Raw genomic sequence first — 22,019 nt, 5'->3', positions numbered from 1 at the left:
TCCTATTTTATTTTATTTTTGCCATGTTTCCCTCTTTTAATTTGTATTCTAAATAGTAAAAAGTGCCAAAGTAAATAAAAATACTTTTCAAGTGTTATCTATGGTATATTTCAGAATAGAGCCATTACCCAAATTCTAGAATAGTTGAAAGAAACCCTAAAATGTTTACTGGCCATTAAAAATCCCACCCCTGGGAAAATAATAAATATATGGAAAAAAATAGTGAAGATGTTGGAAAACACCCAGGAACTGTGAAAACAGCTTATGGAGACTTGGGCCTTCCATCTTGTGTCTTTACTAGAACTGCTATTTGTCAACTATGTGGGGGGGGAGGGGGGGTTGAAAAGAATTTGGCCTCCCAGTGCCCAGCCTCCCTTAATGAGCTCCTTCCTGATTCTCTAAGGGTCCTATTCATATGTGAATCCTGAGAGCTCTAAGCCAATCTGTTGGCTGGAGTGTGGCGGGAATCATTTCAAGGCTTATTGGGAGATAGCCATTTTACCAGTGAACCCTGCAGATGATGAAGCAAGATTTGTTACTTAGAGACTTTATTTTTACCTTTATGAAATCAGGATTCACGATGCTTGGCCTTAGACTTTGCTAGAACTAGCTTTGAGGGATAAATGAATTGTAGTAAAGCTAAAATTTGGTAAGTATATATGAGAGCAAAATGAAAGAGGAGTTGATGAAAGCTGAGTCATGCTCTGCTTCTTTAAAGCTGGGCACATTAAAAAATAACCAGTACCTGATGGATTAGGAAGTATGGCGAAGAGGACTGCAGAAAACTAAACCTGTAGAAAACGAAAGCTCCAGAAGACAAGATGGAAGTAGAAACCAGTAAGATCTCCAAACTTTTTTCCCCCAGGTGGCTTGCCGGCTGTGCAGTCAGCCATGTTGGAGCTGGACGGATTTGTGAAAAGGGAACATGTGCTGTGGAACCTGGAACCTCTAAACCAGGTACTGGGAAATGTCTTTGAGAAAAATTCAGGACTCAGAATGTTACTAAAATCCTAGGAAAGCGAATGGAAACACTGTACATGAGTATTCAGTTAATATTTTCTTTTTCCTATTTCTTTTGTGTGTGGGGGGTGGGGGAAGGGAGGCCATGGGGCTTGAACTGGGCCTGGTGGCTGTCCTTGAGCTCTTCAGCTCAAGGTTACCACCTTACCCTTCAGCCAAGCCCCATTTCCTGTTTTCTAGAGGTTATTTAGAGATTTTTGTTCCCCAGGCTGGCTTTGAACCTTGTTCCCCAGATCTGAGCCTCCTGAGTAGCTAGGATTACAGGCAGGAGCCACCACGCCTGGCTTCAGTATTTTCTAGCCAGCTTGGTTTGCCAGATGACAAAGCATTTAATTATGCAAGGGAAGAAAACTCCATGAATCTATGTGTCAAAAATAAGGGCTGACTTTTTAGCTAGAGTGTGACCTGAAATCATGGGCCACAGCACATACAGCTCCTTACCCTCCCTCCCCCCACCCTGTTCCTCCTAGCCATCTGAGTCACTCTTCTGCTCTCTGCTTCCCCCTGCTGGCCACAGAATGGAACTGAGCTCAACTCAACTCCAGCCAGCAGAGCAGTTACTAACACCAAAAAAGTACCATTGCCCTCTGATGAAGAGTTTGCTCTGCTTTTACTACAGGGTTAGAGTTATTCAGTGGAATAATAGATCTAAGCCAAATGTGCAGTTTTTAAAGCATGTGATCTGGACTGGGGCTAGTTAATCTGGGGCTCTTTTGGGGGGGGGGGATTGGTCAGTCGTGGGGCTTCAACTCTGGTCTAAGAGGTATCCCTGAGCTCTTCAGCTCAAGACTACCAACTACCCTTTAGCCAAGCCCCACTTCCCATTTTCTACAGGTTAATTGGAGATTTTTGTGCCCGGGCTGGCTTTGAACCTTGGTCCTCAGATCTCAGCCTCCTGAGTAGCTAGGATTACAGGTGTAAGCCACCGTATCTGGCTTCAGTTAGTTTTTGTTTATTTTATTTATTTTTTGCCACTCTGGGCTTGAGCTCAAGGTCTGAGCGCTGTCCTTTGGTTTTCTCAAGGCTAGAGCGCTACCACTTGAGCCTCAGCACTACTTCCAGCTTTTTTCTATATATGTGGTACTGAGGAATTGACCTGGGTCTTCCTGCATGCTAGGCAAGTACTCTATCACTAGGCTAAACTCCTGGCAGCTAGGTTTTGACAGATGGCAAAGCACTTAATTATGCAAGGGAAAAAACTCCCTGAACCTATGGGTCAAAAGTAAAGGCTGACTTTTTAGCTAAGGGTGATGTTAGTAGTAATAGAGTGTGGCCTGAAGTCTTGAGCCACACTTCTTCCCAGCAGGTACAGCTCTTTACCCTCCCTCCCCCGACCCTGTCCTTCCCAGCCATCTATGAGTCACTCTTCTGCCCTCTGCTTCCCCCTGCTGACCACAGAATGGAACTGTGTTCAACTTAACGCCAGCTTGCAGAGCAGTTACTAATACCTAAAAGTGCCATTGCCTTTTTCAGAATTTGCTTTGCTTTTACTACAGGGTTCGAGTTATTCAATGGAATAGTAGATCTAAGACAAATGTGCAGTTTTTCTGGCAGTTCCCACACAAGTATAGTATTTCCTCTGCTCATGAAAGTAAGCAAATTTATCTAATTTGAAAAATAAGGGATCCACGCCCACTTATTTACATGTCATCTACTTAACTATAACTATAAACATTAACTATGAATCCTTGAGAATGGTGTTAAACTCATTACTTGGTGCAGGCGAACCCATGCCATGGTTTGTAATTCACCAGGCAACACTTGATCATTTTAATATTAACTCAAGTGTGCTTATTAGCTCTTAACAATCCAACTGTCTCACAGATGACGTTTCATTTCTCTCATTTCAGTGGACCCTAGCATGGGGCTTAGTACATCTGAAAATTCTCTGAATTACCCATAAATTGCAGATGTATCGAGAAGAGTCAGAAATTAAGCCATTTGACTTTTCTGTGGGTGGCATTTAAAATCAAGTTGAGTGGGAATTATAAAGTAGTACTTACGGGATTCTGAAGAGCCAGAGAGTCTTAAGAGTTTTCTGAGGATTCTTCTTATAGCTTCTTACAGCTGGATCTGGAGCCGGGTGGATCATTTTATATCCTTCTCAGAGGAGGAGTGTTATTTTTCAGTGGCAACAAACTGCAGATGTGTTGGCTGAATAATTTGTTTTGCAGTTTCCTGTTAAATACTCAGTAGCCACAAAACACCCTGCACACTACAGGCTGGTGGGTCTTCAGTTAGTTCCAATTATTAGCCAAAAGCACCTCTGCATCTGTTCTCTCATTTAATCCTTTTATAATAACAGACTAGTACTCCAAAGCAAGCATAGCTAGTTTTCCTAGAAGTGAATCACAACAAAGCCCAAACAAACAACTGGTTTTTCAATGCTAGTACAGCAAACCATACTGAGCTTGAGTCCACTTGTACTCCTTTGGAAAACTGAAATAAGCAAGAGTCACAGTGTTCTATCCACAGATCCACCACCTCCGTAAATTGAGATACTGGTCATTAGATCTATGATCAGATAAATGTATCAGAAACCTAGTATAAATACATTGTTTGGCTTCAATACATTAATGACCAGATGATCAGTCCACTTTGTAATCCAAATGCCAAATGAACAGCAATTTTTCTGGTTGCATCCTGGCAATTGGCACTGTATCATAGCTATATACAAAAGAGAAGAGTTGAGATTTTTTTAACCAGGGCAGATAAGCTCCAGAAGGAAGCAGATAAACCAAATTCTCATCTTCCTCCCCTGGGAGGCAGTGTTCAGTTGACACCGTGTAAAGGAAGCTCCCTAATAAAGGTGCTCCCTGAACCTGACTTGCCTTTAATAATCTGCTCAGTAAAGCAATATTAAAGGTGGGCAGGTGCAACAGCACCTGCAGTAATGTGGCAGTAATTTGAAACTAGGATAATTAATAGATGTAGGAAGGATGAAGGCTTCATCTACCTAGTTCCAGCCTGTTGCTTAAATGGTCAGCACCGCACAAACTCAAAGTGGCAGGGGCATTTTGGACTTGGGACTAAAAAGTCAGTACCATGTCCATTAATGACACCAATGAAACTTAGCGTACTTGGCATTACTCAGAAGTGGAGTTGTATCTACCAGATGGGACCAGGGAAAAGCACACCTGAAGCATTACAGTTGTTGAAAGCAATGAAGCTTAGGATTGTTAAAAGAACAAGGGCAAGGGCCTTGCCCCATAAAGGGGCAGTGCAATGGAGGAGGGAAATGGGAGCACAATCCTGGATTGTGAGCATTCATAGTTCATAAGAAGGGTCCAAAGGGCAGATGAGGGGCAGGAGACAGAAGCCCTTGTGAAAAGGGCGACAGCACAGCAGTGGGCGGTGTTAGGCACCAAAGCAATGCAGGACTAGAAATGCAAGTCACTGCTTGATGCAGAAGTCCATGGGACAGTGCTTAACAAGATCTGAGAGGATAAAAGACCATTGATTGTCATTGTGCTTATTATTAGCAGTCAGTCTCAGGTAAGTTTTAGAGACAAATGAAAGCCACTTATAATTGCCATTATGTCTCTGAGCAGTCTCCAGAAATGCTGTGGGGAAGTCAGCATCACCTGCAGTAATGCAGACAACTGTGTGGAGGACACACACTTAATTGCCTTAATTGCAGACATTCACAATCCAGGGGGCCTAAGTTAGGACCCCTGATGTATACAAAGAGAGTATAGGAGTCCTGTTTAATATCCAGTACAGTCATTGCTGTGCATTATTCGTCCGAGGGATGAGAGAGAGAGCACCTCAGCAGCCATCGCTAAGGAGTGGTAGGAATATAGCTCTTTTCTACCACATGGATCCAACGATAAGCATAATTATGTATTTAATATTCATTTCCAAGAGAGGCTCATACATAGTTAACATGCCTCCGATGTGCAGGAAATGTGAAGAGATGAACTCTTGGAACTGAAGTGGGAATGGGCAGTTGCATTGGTGCATATTGAAATCCGAAAGGAGCACTGTGTCAGAGCAGCTCTCTGCCTAAAGCAAAGAGGGCACTGGGGTTTTGATATAAGATGTGTTTAAGAGAATTGCATTTGGGCAGCTGAACTTTCCAAGTGAGAACAGTGGGCACTTTCTGCTGATATTTCTAAGATCCTTTTCTAGTGCACAGAATTGGACCAAATACAGTTGTACACATGAACGGTCTAAAAGAAGGCCTTTGTTGATGGAAAGGAAAGGCAATGGGGTATGACCAGGAAATGTTCAATTATATTATATGAATGGTCACAGGAGAAAACAGTACCCCTGCCATAGCATAAAAGAGCTACAAGGCCCCTCCAGTCAATAGGGAAGTGGACAACTGCAGTTCTTCATTATTGTGTGGTCCAAAGGTAATGATTTTAAGCACTGGGTTCCACTTCCTTAAAAGGCAGAGGAAGTGAACGGTGGGATGTCCTGGTGTAATACACAAGAACCCCCACAAATAAAATAGTGCACATTAATGGGCAAGTGAAGGTGGCTTACAGGTCAGCAACCTTAATTAAACAGCATGACCTATGTCCCCATTATGTTTATTAACATTACAAGGAATGTAGTTATAGTCAATTAAAGTACATATTTGACATTTAAAGTAATAGATACTTCCTTCTATAAATTACTATGGTGTCCAGGAGTAAGAAGCCAATGAAGACCTTGCTGTACCGTAACAGGGTCTGCAAGTAAGCTCTTATTCAAATAAAATGAGCCACGTACAGTTACGTACATTGATATTCAAGATGCGTGGTTGTGCTCGTTAGAATTGTACATCGTGACTGTTCAAATAGAAAGGCTTTCTGGACAGTGCATTCCCTCCTGAAAGGGAAAGATAAAAGGATAGGAGGAGGTGGCTTCCTCTTTCAGTGCATAGAAACATAGACAAATACAATCAGATGTCTCAGCAGGACTCAAACTGGAGCCTTTAATATAGAAAGCATAATATGATTGTTCAAAGGCTATGGGAAATGTTTCCCCATGTAATTATTATTATGCTTAAACACTTTGACAAAAGGCCCATAAGTAAACAGCAGATCTTTCAATAAAAGCAAAGAAGGCATAAACAGGCAAGTCAAACTTAAAGAATCATTAACAATTGCCATTATAATTATGTACAGTTCATTTTCTTCAAGAGAAGAGATTTTACAGTAGTCTTTTCTGTTTGATCAAGTGTTGATCCAAAAGGCATAGCTGTGGACTCTGGCATAGTGTACAACACAACTGAAACTGTGCAAATATACGAGTTGAAGGATCTTTGTATGCCTCCGACTGCAGTATATTGTGGCTGGAGTCTGCTGGTGCCTACTAGTGGCGTAACAATTAACTACACACATTAACAGCCACAGCAGGCCATAGTGTTGCATACAGATAATCCCTGAACTGGGAAGCTGAGGAAGAAAATTAAGTGTGAGGCCAGCCTGGGCCACATGGTAAAACTATGTCTCCCCATACCCCAGAGAGTTAATCTAAGGTATGTAGAACCCTTGGCAGTAATGCAAATGGTTTAAGCAAGTGGGATTTTACTTTAATGATTGGAGGCATAGACTGTATTCATTATATGCAGTCAAGTGGTATAAAACCACCTCTCCTTACTATTACACAAGGGTATTTTTGTTCATTTATGATCCAGCAGAAAGATTTCATGTGGGGAGTACCCGTTAGCATTCAGAAATCAAGATAATAGCTTATTGAGAAGCACCATTAATAACAGGAAATATACATATTTAAGAGTTCCTGTTTGGGCCAGGCCTGGTGATACATGTGCCTGTAATTCCATGCAGGAGGATCATGGCTTCCAGGCCAGACTGAGCTATCCTATCCTCAAAAACTAAAGGCTGAGGATATGGCTCTGTAGTTGTGTGTGTGTGTGTGTGTGTGTGTGTGTATATATATATATATATATATATATATGGCACTTGCCTGCTATGTCCAAGGCCCTGAGTTTAAGCATGCCCAGCACTGCAGAACTCATCTGTCGTTTCTCTCATTCTTTGCCATCATGTAAAAAGGCAACCATTACTTTAAAGGGAAGGACTGTGAACTTTGGAATTTTCCACATACATAGTTCCAAGAAAAGGTTAATAACATTGTAGGTGGCTAATATAAAATAGAGCATAAGACACTTAATCAGGAAGACATAGCTTTTGTCAGTTACCATCATTTACATTAATTAGTTGGGTGGAAGTTATCCACTGCAAACTAAAAGAAATAATAAAGGTCAAGGTTTGAATTATTTTTTAACACAGTGCTCAGTTAAAGGAAGAAATGCAACAATGCACATTAATAAGACAATTCAGTCACAAGGACTAGCATATGGCTCTCCTCCAATGATAAAGGCAGGAGGGAGTTAGGAGGGAAGAGGGTTGTCTGTTCCAGGCCAGCCTCGGTTGCTTAACAGAGATGCAGGCTGAAAATTACAAAAGCTGGATATAGCTCAGTGACGGTGCCTAGCGTACATACTGGACTCTAGGTTGGATCCCCAGCACAGCACATAAAACCAGAACAAGAGATAGGTTTACTAAGTATTTGTAATTATGGCCATCATTAATTCAACAGAAGTGGCCCCAGCACATGACTGAAAATAGGTTATTTACCCTTTAGTGGGCAATGCTTGGGCAAGTGGGAAGGAGCAAATAAATTGTGTATTAGTGCTTCAAAGTCCCCCTACTGAGTGCAGTTAGGGTTTGGACTGGGGTCTAATTCAAAGGGTAATTAGAATATAACTCTGCAAACATTTTCAGGTGGCCAGTCACAGTTTTTCAACAAAAAAAAAAAGGCACTGAAAACTAATCAGAATATTGGCTCTGAGACTACTGCAACAATGACAGAATAATGGCTTTTTCTTTCTTAAAGGTAGTAACATTCAATATAAGATGCAGCAATTCTTTGTTCTAACATAGGAAGTGGGACTTCTTAATTGAAAATTGTGACTCAGGCAGTCAGATTCAGTCTAACCAGGTGAGCAATGGGCATCTTAGTGAGCAACAAATCAATGAAGATTGGAGTAATTCTAGGGAGAAGGTGTGCTTGTGCTTGGGCTGGGGGCTGGGGCCGGGGGCCGGGGGCTGGGGGCTGGGAGCTGGGAGCTGGGAGCTGGGGGGTGGGGGGTGGGGCTGGGGCTGGGGCTGGGGCGGGGGGAGGGGGCAGGGGCTGGGTTGGGCTGGGGCTGGGGCTGGGGGCTGGGGGCTGGGGACTGGGGCTGGGGGCTGGGGGCTGGGGGCTGGGGCTGGGGCTGGGGCTGGGGCTGGGGCTGGGGCTGGGGCTGGGGCTTGGGCTGGGGCTTGTCCTGGGGCTTGTCCTGGGGCCGTGGTCAAGGGATTGGTGGGAGCCAGGCTTAGAAAGAGCTGATTGTTATGAAGGCAGGAAACCATAGAAAATTGACATGGAGTCATTAACACTCCCAAAATAAGTCTTAGACCCCATCGGTTAAATTTTTCCTGCTTGACAAATAGCTCCTTTGTCAAGCAATATAAGAATAAAAACTATATAAGGCTTGGAAACTAGTGAAGACCTTCCAACATTATTTTTTTTCCATTTGGTCATAAGGTGAAATATTAAAATAATCAGAATTGGCCAGAGGTTTGTCTCAGTGGTAGAGCAGCTACCTAACAAGCCCAAGGCCCTGAGTTCAATCAAGCCTTAAAGAAAATAATTAGAATGGGCTGGAGGTGTGTCTCAGTGGTAGAGCACCTACCTAACAATCACAAGGCCCTGAGTTCAATTAAGCCCTGATCCACCAAATAAAGTGTTCAGGGGAAGAAAAAAACCATAAGCAAAAAAATGAAACAAAGCCCAAAAAGGGGGGGAAAAGCCACAAAATTCAATCACCAAGTAATTTGAATCAATTCTGTGACAGTCACTAAAAGTCTGAAATTCAAACGAGGAAACTACACAATCAGTCTTAATTAAGACATCCAAAAGGACAATATAAATCTCAGTCCAACCCTGGGCTTGAACATAGGGTAGATATTCCTCTAGCGATCCCTTTTCTGCAACTCTTAGCCAAAATTACCTGCTAGCTATTACGGTTCTGTTCACACTCACGAGCAAGTACACACCAGGCCTGCAATAACAGTAGAGGCAACAAACAGTGCAGGTTAGAACAGAGACCAGGAAATTAAAAACTGCCCTTTGGGCACAGCAGCAGTTACAGAGGATTGAGGTGAGGTACAGCCTGTACTGGAAATATTACCTCTCTAACTTTGTTCTTTTTAGAGGCCAGGGTGGCCTCAAACTTATGATCCTTCTACCTCAGCTCGTAGGTATTGTGATTGCAGGCATTGCCCACACATTCTCTGAGGATGAATAACCTCAGAAGGGATAAGCCAGCTCACCCAAGTCCTCGAGAGATACTGGATCATAAGTGCTCATTGTCAACTGGTGATTCATTTGGCAAGAAAAATATACCAGGTCCATTTCTCTCAGCTTCGAGGGGCACAAGATGGAAATACTTGCCCATTAAGGATCTGTGCCAGGCCTCAAGTTGTTCACATGACTAGCTGCTATATTAGCCCCTGACCATGTGCTACATTGTCTCCATAGGAACATGAGACAAACATGGAAAATAAAATAATTTCTATTTGGACTATAGCAGAAAGTTCCACTGTCACACTGGTGTCAGTGAAACGTTTTCCATACTCGATGTCACTTTCGCGCCTTGTGGACACTGCAGTGATAGCATCCTGCCATTTTATGAATCTGATTAGTGCATGGGAGCTCTACTGAGCTATGCCTCACGATCCTCACTTCTACTTGATGCCCGGACTGTCACACCTTTGCCTGCCATGTTTTTCACACCCCCACCTCCACAACGTGACCTCTGCTTACCCTGATTCACCAAGATCTGCAGAAAAGCCAATAATAGCTCTGCCAAAGCATTTTCCTCATCGTGCCCTGCACTGTCCATTACATGGCTGTAATTTCTACTAAGCAACTCCCCTTGACAATGTCAAGGTCAAACAGCAACAATAAGATGGCGCTCTTTTTTTTTTTTCTCTCCATACTTTATAGCCTGCTGAGCTAAACTGTGGAGTCATTTTCTGTTCGCAGCCTGGATGTTAATTCATACTCTACCAAATCGACCTGCAGCAAGAAAAATGCAGCGATTCCCGTGAACTGAGGAGCTCACAAAACCTACATGTCCAGCCAGCCATGAGAAAACACCAAAGCAGGTATCCGCGGCCCCGATGGGCCAGGAAAAGAGGGAGAAAAAACAAACAAACACAAAACCAGAAGGCAGGTATCCGCGGCCCCGATGGACCAGATAAAGAAGAGGATAAAAAAAAAGAAAAAAGCAGGTATCCGAAGCCCCGATGGGCCAAAAACAATTAAAAACATATCCCAGCTATCCAATTGCCCCGATGGGCTCAAGGGGAAGGAAAAAAAAAATTAAAAACAGGTATCCAAAGCCCGGATGGGCAGACTAAGTCCCCCAAAGTGCATATGCATAGTCATTTCATTCAGTGTCCCGATACACAGAGAAGACAGGTAGGCAAGGAACAAACCAGAAATAAACAGGTATCCGTGGCCCCGATGGGCAAAATACACAAGTAAAGGAGAGAAAACTAAAGCACATAAAAGAGACTATAAATAAGAAAAAGACCCTTACATACAAAGACATTTGCCTTGGGAACAAAAATGGCGAAACGAAAATGGAAAATGGCGAAACAAAAATGGCGATTGGCCACATACATATCCCATGATGACCTGGGGAGGAAATATGGAAATATAGGAAATTACATAATTCATAAGATATTTTATGAAAATTGAACAGCATTTCGTTAAAGGCCATTGCGAGTGACATGGAACTGCAAAAAATGGAAGTGTGTTTTGATGAACGCACATTATTACAAAATTTAAAATATTAAAATGTAAAAAATATTAAAATATCACTGGTAATAGAACATAGATGATATTCATAAAACTACATGCCACTGCACTGATATTGGGTCTGTCCATATAAATGCAAATGCAAAATTATAAGGAAGATATGAATTTTGAAAAATTAATGGCAAACATGGAAAAATGAACCCAAACCAGAACACAAAAATATACTTCCATTGTTATGCTAATTAAGAGCTGCTGTGATTCTAAAAAGTCTTATTTTCTGCTCCACTATGCTCTTGGAAGTTCTTGAGTGGAAACCACGTGCAAGACAAGAAAATGGGAGACATTTCATAAAATGGCTATTTGGTATGCAAAAATGATAGAGGTGTGATTGTAGCCTATTTAAGCTTAGCTGAGTCCTCAGTCCTTTAGCTGAGTCCTCAGTCCTTAAATTTAATCTCACTCCTCAATGCTTTATATTCTCCTGGGACTATCTAGACGGGTGGCCAGTCTGGCGAAAGCAGAAATGAAGAATAAAACTGGAAAGCCCGCCATGAGACAAAGAGTGCTCCCGACACTAGCCACAAGTAACCGCCAGGGGGCAGTGTGAAATTGCCAAACACCCCGTAGCCCCACATAGACCCCATACAGAGAACAACAGAGAACATGCATGAAACAAGATGAGAAGAACAGAAAGCCTTAATTTTAAAACTATTGGAGGAAAAGTCCTTATTTTCCTTTAAAGACACTTACCTCAAGACTGCGATTAGAAAGTAACTTTAATCCAGCAGCCGTAGTTTTAAGTGAGAACACGCCAAGTAACTATTTGTGCAAAGCAGAAGATGAGACCCGAATATTAGGAAAAAAAGAATGTTCCGAAGAAAGAGACCCGAATACCAGGAAAAAAGAATGTTCCGAAGCACAAATAGTTACAATTGAGGTCTGTCTGCAGTTGAAAGAGACGGTTTGTCTTCTCTAAGATTCCGTAAAATAGACTGCTGCTGCTCCTGTCTCACTCCTGTTATCTTAGCTATTGAGAAAGCTGAAATCTAACCCCAGGCAAGTAAGATCTAGCCAAGGCGGGAAAGTCTCGGACTTTTATCTTGCCAGAAAACGGGAGGTGGAGCTGTAGCTAAAATTGGTAGAACCCTGAGCTCATGAAAAATAAAGCTACTCACCAATTGTGCTGTTCTTCAACATAAATCCAGCATGCTTTAAACATGCTTTACATCTGAATAAATTTACAACGGCAATGAAATCTATGTCGCTTACGCCACATATAAAATCCACATAAACTCAGCAGCACAAGGTAAGTCACGCTTTCCAAGTTGTAAAAGGAACAAGTTAAAAAAAAATGTTAAATGCAGCACCCATGCTTTCTCATGGCGAGAAACGCCATTATACTAAGAATCTGCAATCCTTGAAATGTATATGGCAACAGCCACCATCACAAGTTAAGTCATGCTTTCCAGGCGGGAGAAGAAAAATTCAAAGCTCTCAAATCACTAAATACACCACGAGGGTACAATGCAACAGCCATGCCTGCTCACAGTATCTGGATGGCACACTGGTTTCATAGGAAGTTGGTGCAGAGAAGCTCCCGCCCTCCCCATGGGTTATGCCGCTACCCACATCTGAAAGCTGAGACCAGGTGCTTAGAGGATTTGTAAAGGCCCCCGCTGTTTCGTTTTAAATTAGATCTCATTACATTCAGATTAGATGGTTCCCCCGGGAGAAGCTAAGGCCAACTCCAGCTCTATCAATGACAAGCCTTTATCAACTACACGAAAGAATGGCAATCAGCTACACAGTAGCTTCCACCTGAGACACAAAACCAAGCCACTTCTTTAGTGGCAACTACCTACCACCTGTATCACAAAGCCAGGCCACATGTTAGTGGAAAAACCACCACCACAAAAATGAGCCACATGATAGCAGCAAAAAAAAATCTACCACCTGTGTCACAAGACCAAGCCACATTTTAGTGGCAGCAGCTACCTACCATCTGAACCACAGAACTGAGGCACTTTTTAGTGCCCACATGAGAGTGGCAAAAGATCTGCCACCTGTATCGCAAGACTGAGCCACTTTAGTGGCAAAAGCCTATCACCTGCACCACAAAACTGAGCCACTTGTTTAGAGGCTCAAATGCACCAGTTGAGACTAGTTGAGGCTTGTCTTTAGCGTTACAAATCTGACAAGTGCCACAAAACCGAGCCACAAATGTACCTGTTTTGTGGCTCAAGTGGCCCAAACAAGTGGATTTGTGAGCCTGTGGCACTAAACAAAGATGGTTTTGTGGTACTTTTGTGACTCCTTTGTTAAATGGATGTGGTAAGGTTTCCTCTATGTTCTGAACGCCAGACTAGAGCCCTACCACTTTTGAATTGCTAATTTGGCTTTGTTTTTTCAGGCTAGTGTCTTGAACTCAGGCCTGAGTACTATCCATGGGTATTCTCAAGGGTAGCACTGTATCACGTGTGTCATGTCACCACTTCCAGCTTTATATCTATGTGGTATATAGGACTTGAACCCGTGTCTATTGCATGTTAGGTAAGCATTCTACCTCTAGGCCCTTTTTGACTAGTGCTTTGTCGTAAGCCTGGAATTCCTGACAGTTCCTATCCAGAGTGGGTTTTCAACAACGCATAGTACTTAGGAATGGTCAAATTTGGTGTGAAACTTGACGTTTCTTTGGAGAGTAGGAAAGGGGAAAGTGAATCATGTAGTATAATCTCTGAAACTAACTGGACCCGATCTGGGCATAACTCAGGCGCCTAAATCAAGGAAAATTGGGGATTCAGGTGCACCATACTTGGCAGAGCTTGACAAGCTAAGCCCTGATGTCAATCTTTGCTAATGGAAATTGTGTACACAATCATACCAGTGTAAATGGGTGATCGCGGTTATGAGTCAGGAAATCACTCTAAATAAAAAGACACCTGCCACATCACTTGTGGCGATCTTTTATTTTTTTATTGTACTGGTCCTGAAACTGGAACTCCAGGCTGCCGTGTTTTCCTCTGGCATTCTACCAGAAAGCCATACTGTTCTACTTTCCACGTTTTGCTGATTGAGCAGAAGGCAATCAGGGACTTCTCTGTCTCTGTTGCACCTCAGATCTCTGCCTCTTGAGTAGCTAAGATTGCGGGTGTGAGCTACTCCACCTGGCAGTAGAAAAGAGAAATCCTTCATTTTTAAACATCAAGGTGAGAAATTATGTTAAATATGCCTTGCGATTTAACACGAAGGTTTTCCCAATCCTGATACTAAATTCTTTCTATAGTAAATTTTGATACGAACCTTCCTTAGGTGTATTTTAAAATTGTACCACAATAAAGTTGCAAAACTTGTGGAAACATTTCACCCAAGGCACATATTGCTGCTATTCACTTTGTTTAATTTTTGCTAGACTCCTGAGAAATGTAAATAACTGCATTGTTTCTTCCTGTGAGAAGCCTATTTCTTTTTCATCTTGGATATTTTTTCCTCACGCACCTTGGTGCTCTGACCTTTTTACTCAAGAGATTTACTTCTTTGAGACATATTGCACTTGTGGCTTCTAGTACTTAATTGGACATTTCATTACGGGCTAGCTTCAAACTGTGATCTCAGGTCTCAGCCTGAGTAGTTAGAGTGGTGAACTAGCCATGCCCAGCAGATATTAATTCTGTTCACTGTTTACAGTGAACCAACTCACCTTTTCCCCTAAGTACTCTGCAGCACCATGAAAGACTTAGAAAAATCTAGATACATAAGGCCATATAGTATGAGACTAAATGAAAGGAACTCCAGTATATAGAAATGAAAGCCATGTAATGAGTGTTTTGCTTAATGTACTGTGTTATCTCTCATCTCTTTTGCTGTCCCTTGGTTATCTCATATTGTTACAGTATTTCAGTTGGTTATCTGAAGTTGGAAAGGGAAGGGGGCAGAGGGAAATGGGGACCATGACATGAGAAAGGGTATCAATGTATGTGAAGTAATGCACCCTCTATCTAGTGAATATAATGTAACCCTTCTATGAATTACAATAAAAATATAAGAAAAAGAAAAGCTGGAGGTCGTGCTGTGGCTCAAGTGATAGAGCACTAGCTCAGTCTCCAAGTTCAGTTCCTAGGACTGGAAAAAGTTTGTGAGACCCCCATCTCAATCCATACATATGCTTGACATTTCGAACTACACAGGAGGCTGCAATTGAAAGACTGTGGTTCCAGGCCAGCCTGGAGGGATAAGTTATTAAAACTCTGTCTCCATAGAGAGAAGCTAGATGCAGTGTCTATTAATTACAATAAAAATATATGAAAAAAGATACCATGGCAGGTTGATGGTTCTTAAATGGATGTCTGTCAGGAAGAATCTTATAAACATGTTTTATTTGCTTTATTACCATGAGAACTGAAGTTATTGACTGTCATTTCCCTAAAACAGGGAAATCAAAATAAAACGCATATTGGTGCTTGTCAGGCATTTTTATCTCTTTCTTTAAAGAACTCTCAAGCTGCAAGAAAAAAATGTGACCAAAAAAGGTGTTATGATTATCCATCAGTACCTGAACCAATTTAGGTGACAATACAACAAAGATTCCAGGATTAGTGATGATGATACACATCATAAGGAATGATCTATACAGATTGATAAATATTTATTATCAATCCTTATGAAAGTCATTGTTTCAAAAAAACTTCACATTAAATATAGAAGCAGCCTGTCCAGATTATATCCCATTATTTGTTCCGTATTTTTCATAAGGTGCCAGTCAAAGCCTAATTTGCATTTTGGCTGTTTTATATAATATCAGCAACTTACATGTGTTTTTAATCACAGTCGTTTGGCCAGATGAACAGTGCTGTGTCAGGAAGAATCTTTGGATTTTCACCTTCGGCATTTTTCTATGTATGTGGTACTGAGGAATAGAACCCGGGTCTTCATGCTCTACCACTATGACAAACTCCCAGCCCCCTTAAATTTATTGTTTATTGTTATTAATATTACTTACATTAATCTTTGCCAGTCCTGGAGCTTGATCTCAAAGCCTGAGCACACTCCTTGGGCTTTCTCAAGGCTAGAGCTCTACCACTTGAACCATAGCACCATTTCCAGCTTTTTTTTTTTTCTATGTATGTGGTAGTATGGAATCAAACCTGGGTCTTTTGTGCATGCTAGGTTTTATTCTTAACTAGTTTAAAAGAATGTAAATATTTGCACGACACAGTGTTCATTGATAAAATCAAGATGATATTTCTCCAGCTGTTCCAGGCATTTAGCTCATAGATATCTCCATAAACATAAAATGGGCTAGAACAGATAATTAGGCATCAAAAGATGCTACAGAACATCAAAGCACATTACTTTTACCTAATTTAATTTCATTAGGCTCAAAAGTGGTTTTTTTTTAACATGTGTTTTGTTTTTTTAAAGAATTTATTAATGTTGATTTTTACATCATATTTTAAATGACAAGTTTAACAAACGTGTTCAAGGAGGGAAACATTACAAAATTAGGCTAATCGTTTGTATGTCATAGAAACCTATTAATTTAAGAAATAAAACATTATGTCTATAGAGTCATAGGTTTGTTTTTTTTTTGTCCGTCCTGGCCTTGGGCTCAGGGCTTGAGCACTGGATTTTCTCAAGGCTTGCATTCTACCACTTGAGCCTCAGCACCACTTCTGGCTTTTTGCTATGTATGTGGTGCCGAGGATTTTATGTCTATATATTTATGTTTATATTTCCATTACCATGTCCATTGGTATACAGTTATTGAGTCCTCGCTCTTGTACTCTTTGGATTTAATAGCCACATATTAAGGATACCATGCGCCTTTTGTTCCTTAGGTCTTGACTTGTCTCAGTCAACATGATTCGCTCTAGATTCATCCGTTTCCCCGCGAATGCCATTATTTTATCTTGTGTGTTGGCTATGTAGAATTCCATTGTGTATGTGTACCACATTTTCTATAACCATTCATCTGCAGTAGGGCTGGTTCTATGGCTTGAGGTCAGGGTGTGAGCACTGTCCTTGGACTTTCTGTACCTACTTGGACCTCACTTCTGCCTTTTATCCCTACGGAATCCGGGAATAATATACTACCTGTTTGGTTTGGAGAGTTTTGTGCTGGGCTTGCTTTGAACTTCAAATCTCAGTTCTTATTAGCTAAGATTATTTTTGTATTTTTCACATCACTGCATTAGCCTAGCACCAGCACAAGGAGGTCAAAAATGGATCATTAGCTCCTTTGCTACAGATGTGGGCTCTGGCCGCTGCTGAGCCAGAAGGGCATTAAAAGCAGCACGAATGAAGGGGCAGATACCACTGCACTCTACCACTTGAAGCACAGCAGCACTTCTGGCTTTTTTGGTGTATGTGCTAGGGAGGAATCAACACAGGGCTTCGTGCATGCTAGGCAGGCACTCTTCCACTAGGCCATTCTCCTGGATTCCCAAAACTCATAACCCGAAAATTCAATCGAGGAGTGGAGCTGTGGCTCAAGCGGTACAATGCTAGTCTCACATCAAAAGGAAGCTTAAGGATCAAGCCACATTACAGGCCATACACAAAAGTCATACAGCTCTCAAATCACTACTTGTATAGTAAGTAATATAGAAAAATCATACTGGGGGGGGCAGGGTAATGGGTACCAAGACATGTGAAAGGGTATCAATGTATGTGAATTAATGTACCTTCTATCTGGCAAATATCATGTAACCCTTTTACTAATTACCATAAAAATAAAAAAAAGAAAAGTCATACTAGTAGCTTACACACTAAATCCAAGCCCAGGACTGGGGGTGGGGGGAGAACTAACGACTCAATGAGACCTTTATCTCCAGTAAACTCCAAAAACCTGTAAGTGGGTCTGTGGTGAAATGGTTCAGCTGTGTGGGTTTTTTTTTTTTTTTTTTTTTGCCATTCTTGGAGCTTGAACTCAGGGCCTGAGCACTGTCCTTGGACTTTCTCAAGGCCAGAGCTCAACACTTGAGCCAAAGCACCACCTCCTGTTTTTTTCTGTGTATGTGGTGCCGAGGAATCGAACCCAGGTCTTTATGCGTGCTAGGCAATCACTCTACCATGAGGCCAAACTCCTGGCCCTGGTAGAGCTGTTTCATGGTGATAACATCTAAGCTCGCACAAAAAGAACTGTGGCACATCACGTAGCCACGTAGCCCACAACAATGGCCAAAAACAAAGTAGTTGACTGGAGTTTGAACATAGTGTTTTCACCCATAGCTAGGATTAATGTTTTGAGCTGCCATCATCCAGCAAATTTAATTTTATGTATTTTTGGCTGGTATGGGTCAAGGAATTGAACCTAGGGCTTCATGCATGCTAAGCATGCACTCTTAACACTGTCACATTACCAGCCTAATGAGGCTTATTTTCTCTTCAGTTAACAGCAACTAAAAAGCCAGTAATGAACTGTGGCTCACGTGGTAGTTTTGAGCAAAGAAAGCATGGCACACGTGCCATCAATTTAAGCCCCACTACAAGCACAGAGATTGTCATTCTTTTCTCTCCATTTCAGTCCTGAAGCGCAGTAATCAGTAAGTCCAATAATTCCAATGATGAGAAAGCTAAACTTTTCTAGCTAAGTGCTTTACTACTTATCACAACTCTAGCCCTTTGTGTGGTAGCCATTTCTGAAGTTATAGCTTTGCTCCCTTTGTCCTATGACTGAACCTTAGCTTTCAGCCACAGCAGGGATAACTTGGCTTCTATCTGAGCATGGTTGTCAGGCCATCTTGCTAGTCTTAAATTTCCTAACTAGAATTCACCAAGATGGTGGAATAGCAGTGCTATGGCTTGCCATTTAAAGGAATGTTTGTGAGACTATTGTCTCTAACTACCAAATACACACACGAACACACAAACATGAGGAAGAAAAGGCCACGTGTTGGTGAGTCATGCCAATGAGACTCTTTATCTCCAATTAACCATTAAAAAAAAAAGCTGTGGCTTTTGGGACAGATGTCACCATTTATATCCCTTTGAAAGGGAATGAAGTTCACAATTTAGCAGTCAGTTTGGAGAGCACAAGAGAACGATTATGGAGGTCGGAACTGATGACTCACGAGGCTGAGATTGTAGTTCCAAGCCAGCCAGAGCAGGAAAGACTCATCTCTAATTGACCGCCATAAAGCCAGAAGTGGAACAGGGTTACGGTAGTAAACTCAGTCAATTGCTGCTCCCCGCTAGGTACCTGAGAAGCTGAGATTTGAAGATTTCTGTTAAAATTGGAAATGGCACTGTGGCTTGAATTGGAGGGCAGTAGCCTTGAGAGAATGAGGTCACGGATATCTCCACTTTTAAGGTAAAACCTTGAACTGACTAAAAAAATGAAAGCCCAGAGTTGGTTCTCCAATATCATAATTCACGTCCCAAGACAAGCACTAAAAAGGAAACAGGACTTGAGCTCAAATCCAGGACTGGCAAAAATATCTTTGAGGGGCCTAGTGGTAGTATTTGCCTAGCATGCACATACAAAGAATCCAAAGCTTGTATTTTTCAAATTAGTCGTTAAACCAACGCAAAAGAATTGCTGTTAAAGTGATCAAGTCTTTAACCCATGCCCTGCGTTTGTTACAGTGCTTGCCTAGCTTGCACTAGGACACGTGTTTGAATTCTTGGTACCACATACATAGAAAGAAAAAATACAAGTGCTGTTGAGGCTCAAGTGGTACAGCTGAGCTGAATAGCTCAGGTACAGCGATCAGTCCCAGAGTTTAAGCCCCACCGTGAAAATAAGAAAACAAGAAACATCTAGCAATTCTGCAGTTTACCCATATGCTGAGTAATATGCAAACATCCTAGAAGAGTAAGATGGAAGGCAGATTTACCACATAGCGTACTCACCTTTCACGCTGTCGAGAACAGTGTCTTGCCTGGGCACAGTACGTTATTCCCTGGACAGCCGGAGAGGCAGAAGGGCAAAGGATAGTGATGTGAAAAGCAAATTCAGGCAAATCTTTGCTATGTTCTGGTCAGTGTGCTCAAAGCCTGACGAGATCTATCTTTCTGGTACTTGAAATTCTCCCTTTATCCCTTTCTGGTTGTTCACTACTCCTCCCACCCCCAATAGGAAACATGTGGATGGAGAGAGCATGCAGGCAGAAGGAATCCCTGCATTTGTTTCTCTTATGCTTACTTCAACAGACAATCCATGTCCATCCATGCAGACTCCCCAGTTGGAATAACGCTGTCTGGCTGCATTAGATATAGAGTTTATCTTCATGGTTTTTGTTTTCCTCCCTCCACAGAGCTGACATGGTTTTATTTCCCAGATCTCTCGCCCTGTCCCTTAGTTTTTTGACACAAGGCAGGCCCTTTTCGACCATACTGTCCTGTCAGAATCCACTTGCCTGTCTGCCCGCAGGTGCTAGGAGTTGCCTCCATCTTCCAGTTGCTTCTATGACTTCAAACCCAGTGTCTGGTTAAAGCCAAGTTGTTCTCTTGATACCTGTTGCCTCCTCCCTCTAGCTGTTCTCTCTGGCTGGAATATTCTCTATCTTCAGCACTCAGCCTGTCCTGTGCTTTGCTTACGTTTTATATTGCCCTTTCTAGGCAGCATCTTAATAGCATCTTCATAGCAACGAGGAAAGAAGCAAGTAACCCATCCTACTCCTATTTTTCTGTGCCTACCTGGAAACCACTACAGGCCATTAGGCCCCTACCCTAGCTAGAGTGCTCATTTTAAGCCATAGGTGTAGCAAGGAAGCCCTTTTCTGCTATTGATATGGTAATATGAGTGGAGTGGAAGGAATTCCTGGTCTTTTAATATCTCACCTGCACCACTTCCTGTGTATGTGGCCTAATTCCTTTCATGAAAGTTAGCAAGCATCCCAGTGCTAGACCCCCCCCACCCTTATCTATTTAAATATGTTTTGTATGTCTCTATTGTTGGTGTGTGGGTATGGCTTCTCCCGCTGGGTCCAATATTTAAAGCTGTAAGCTGTGTACATTCATCACCATTGATTTTCCTTTTTATCCATTGACATTTGAAAAGGGCGTATTTGGGTAGTGACAGTAGGGGACAACTATTGTTTCTCTTTGGCAGTACTGAGTCATCTCTGTTTTCACCATTTATTTAGTTTTCTTAAGGCATCTGCCATCAGGAATGTGTGAATGACCAATCTTCAGACATTTTTTAATTTTTAATTTTTTTTTATTTTTTCCTGTCTTCTGCAGCATTAAAACAAAACATCATACTCTACACATTGCTCTGCTGTGGCTGACAGGTATATATGATGATCTCCAGAGGAATAAAGACGGAATAAACAGGAAGAAACAGAATCTCAGTGAAGGGATGAAGGCTTGATCTCAAAAGTCTAGATCCCGTGCTGCAAGTAGAAGAAATAAAGTCATCTTAATATCTGTGATTAAAAAAGTACTTAATATCTGTGATTAAAAAAAGTACTCTGACAAGAGGATACTTGAAGAATAAATCAGACTTCTGAAATATCTGATATAGATTTCATTCTCCATACTACATACAGCATGTCTGGGGCTTGAATTTGGGGCCTGTGCACTGTCCTTTCTCAGGGCTACAGCACTTCCAGTTTTTTCTATGTATGTGGTAACCAAGGAATTGAACCCAGGTCTTCATGCATGCTAGGCATGCTTAATTGTAGATAAGTCTCAGATTTTTCTGGCCAGGCTGGCTGTAAAGCTTGATCCTCGGAGTTCACCCTCCTCAGAAGTTATTGGCACCTTGTATTTTTCGCTGTAATGTCACCACTTGCTTGTTGTCAAGGTTTGCAAAAAGTACATTATTAAACTAGTGACTCTCCCTTTAAAAATCCTGAAGTAGTTCAACTGAGGATTAAGTTTTTTTCAAATTGGGTTCCTGGGGTTGCCTTTCAGGATGCCAAATTGAAGTTTCCACAGGGAGTACTTGCACATTAATGGCTTTCAGGCAAAAGAGCTGAATGCCTAAGTAGCTATTGTTTGAGTTACTAGCCTCCAGGGAAAGCTGGAGTGGCACAGCCAAGTGAAGCTTAAAGCAGAAACTTAAATAATCACAATATTCATAGGATTAAGTTTGATTAACTACTATTGTTTATATATTAGGTTAGTTGATTATAATGCGTGCATAATAATTTGATGAAGGACATTAGTTCTAGGCTACAAGGTACGCAAATATAGAACTTGCCCATTTCTGTCTGGTGCAGTTTTTT

General features: G+C 41.7%; 2 long non-coding RNA genes across 4 annotated transcripts in view; one reads left to right on the top strand and one right to left on the bottom strand.

The window, feature by feature from the left end:
- The window catches only part of LOC150041030 (uncharacterized), a 51,727-nt gene extending 30,588 nt beyond the window's left edge, over positions 1-21,139 (top strand). For both annotated transcript variants that reach the window (XR_016533823.1, XR_016533824.1), the window contains 2 exons: positions 866-957; positions 21,031-21,139. This is a non-coding gene — a long non-coding RNA (uncharacterized LOC150041030). The remainder of the gene's footprint in view (positions 1-865; positions 958-21,030) is intronic.
- A 4-nt stretch (positions 21,140-21,143) lies between these two features.
- Positions 21,144-22,019, bottom strand: part of LOC150041029 (uncharacterized) — a 48,994-nt gene continuing 48,118 nt past the window's right edge. For both annotated transcript variants that reach the window (XR_016533825.1, XR_016533826.1), the window contains exon 7: positions 21,144-21,182. This is a non-coding gene — a long non-coding RNA (uncharacterized LOC150041029). The remainder of the gene's footprint in view (positions 21,183-22,019) is intronic.

This window comes from Megascapheus bottae, chromosome X (genome assembly GCF_031878675.1).
Source record: "Megascapheus bottae isolate mThoBot1 chromosome X, mThoBot2.hap1, whole genome shotgun sequence".
Taxonomy (NCBI): domain Eukaryota; kingdom Metazoa; phylum Chordata; class Mammalia; order Rodentia; family Geomyidae; genus Megascapheus; species Megascapheus bottae.
This window is presented reverse-complemented; position numbering and strand designations above follow the sequence as displayed.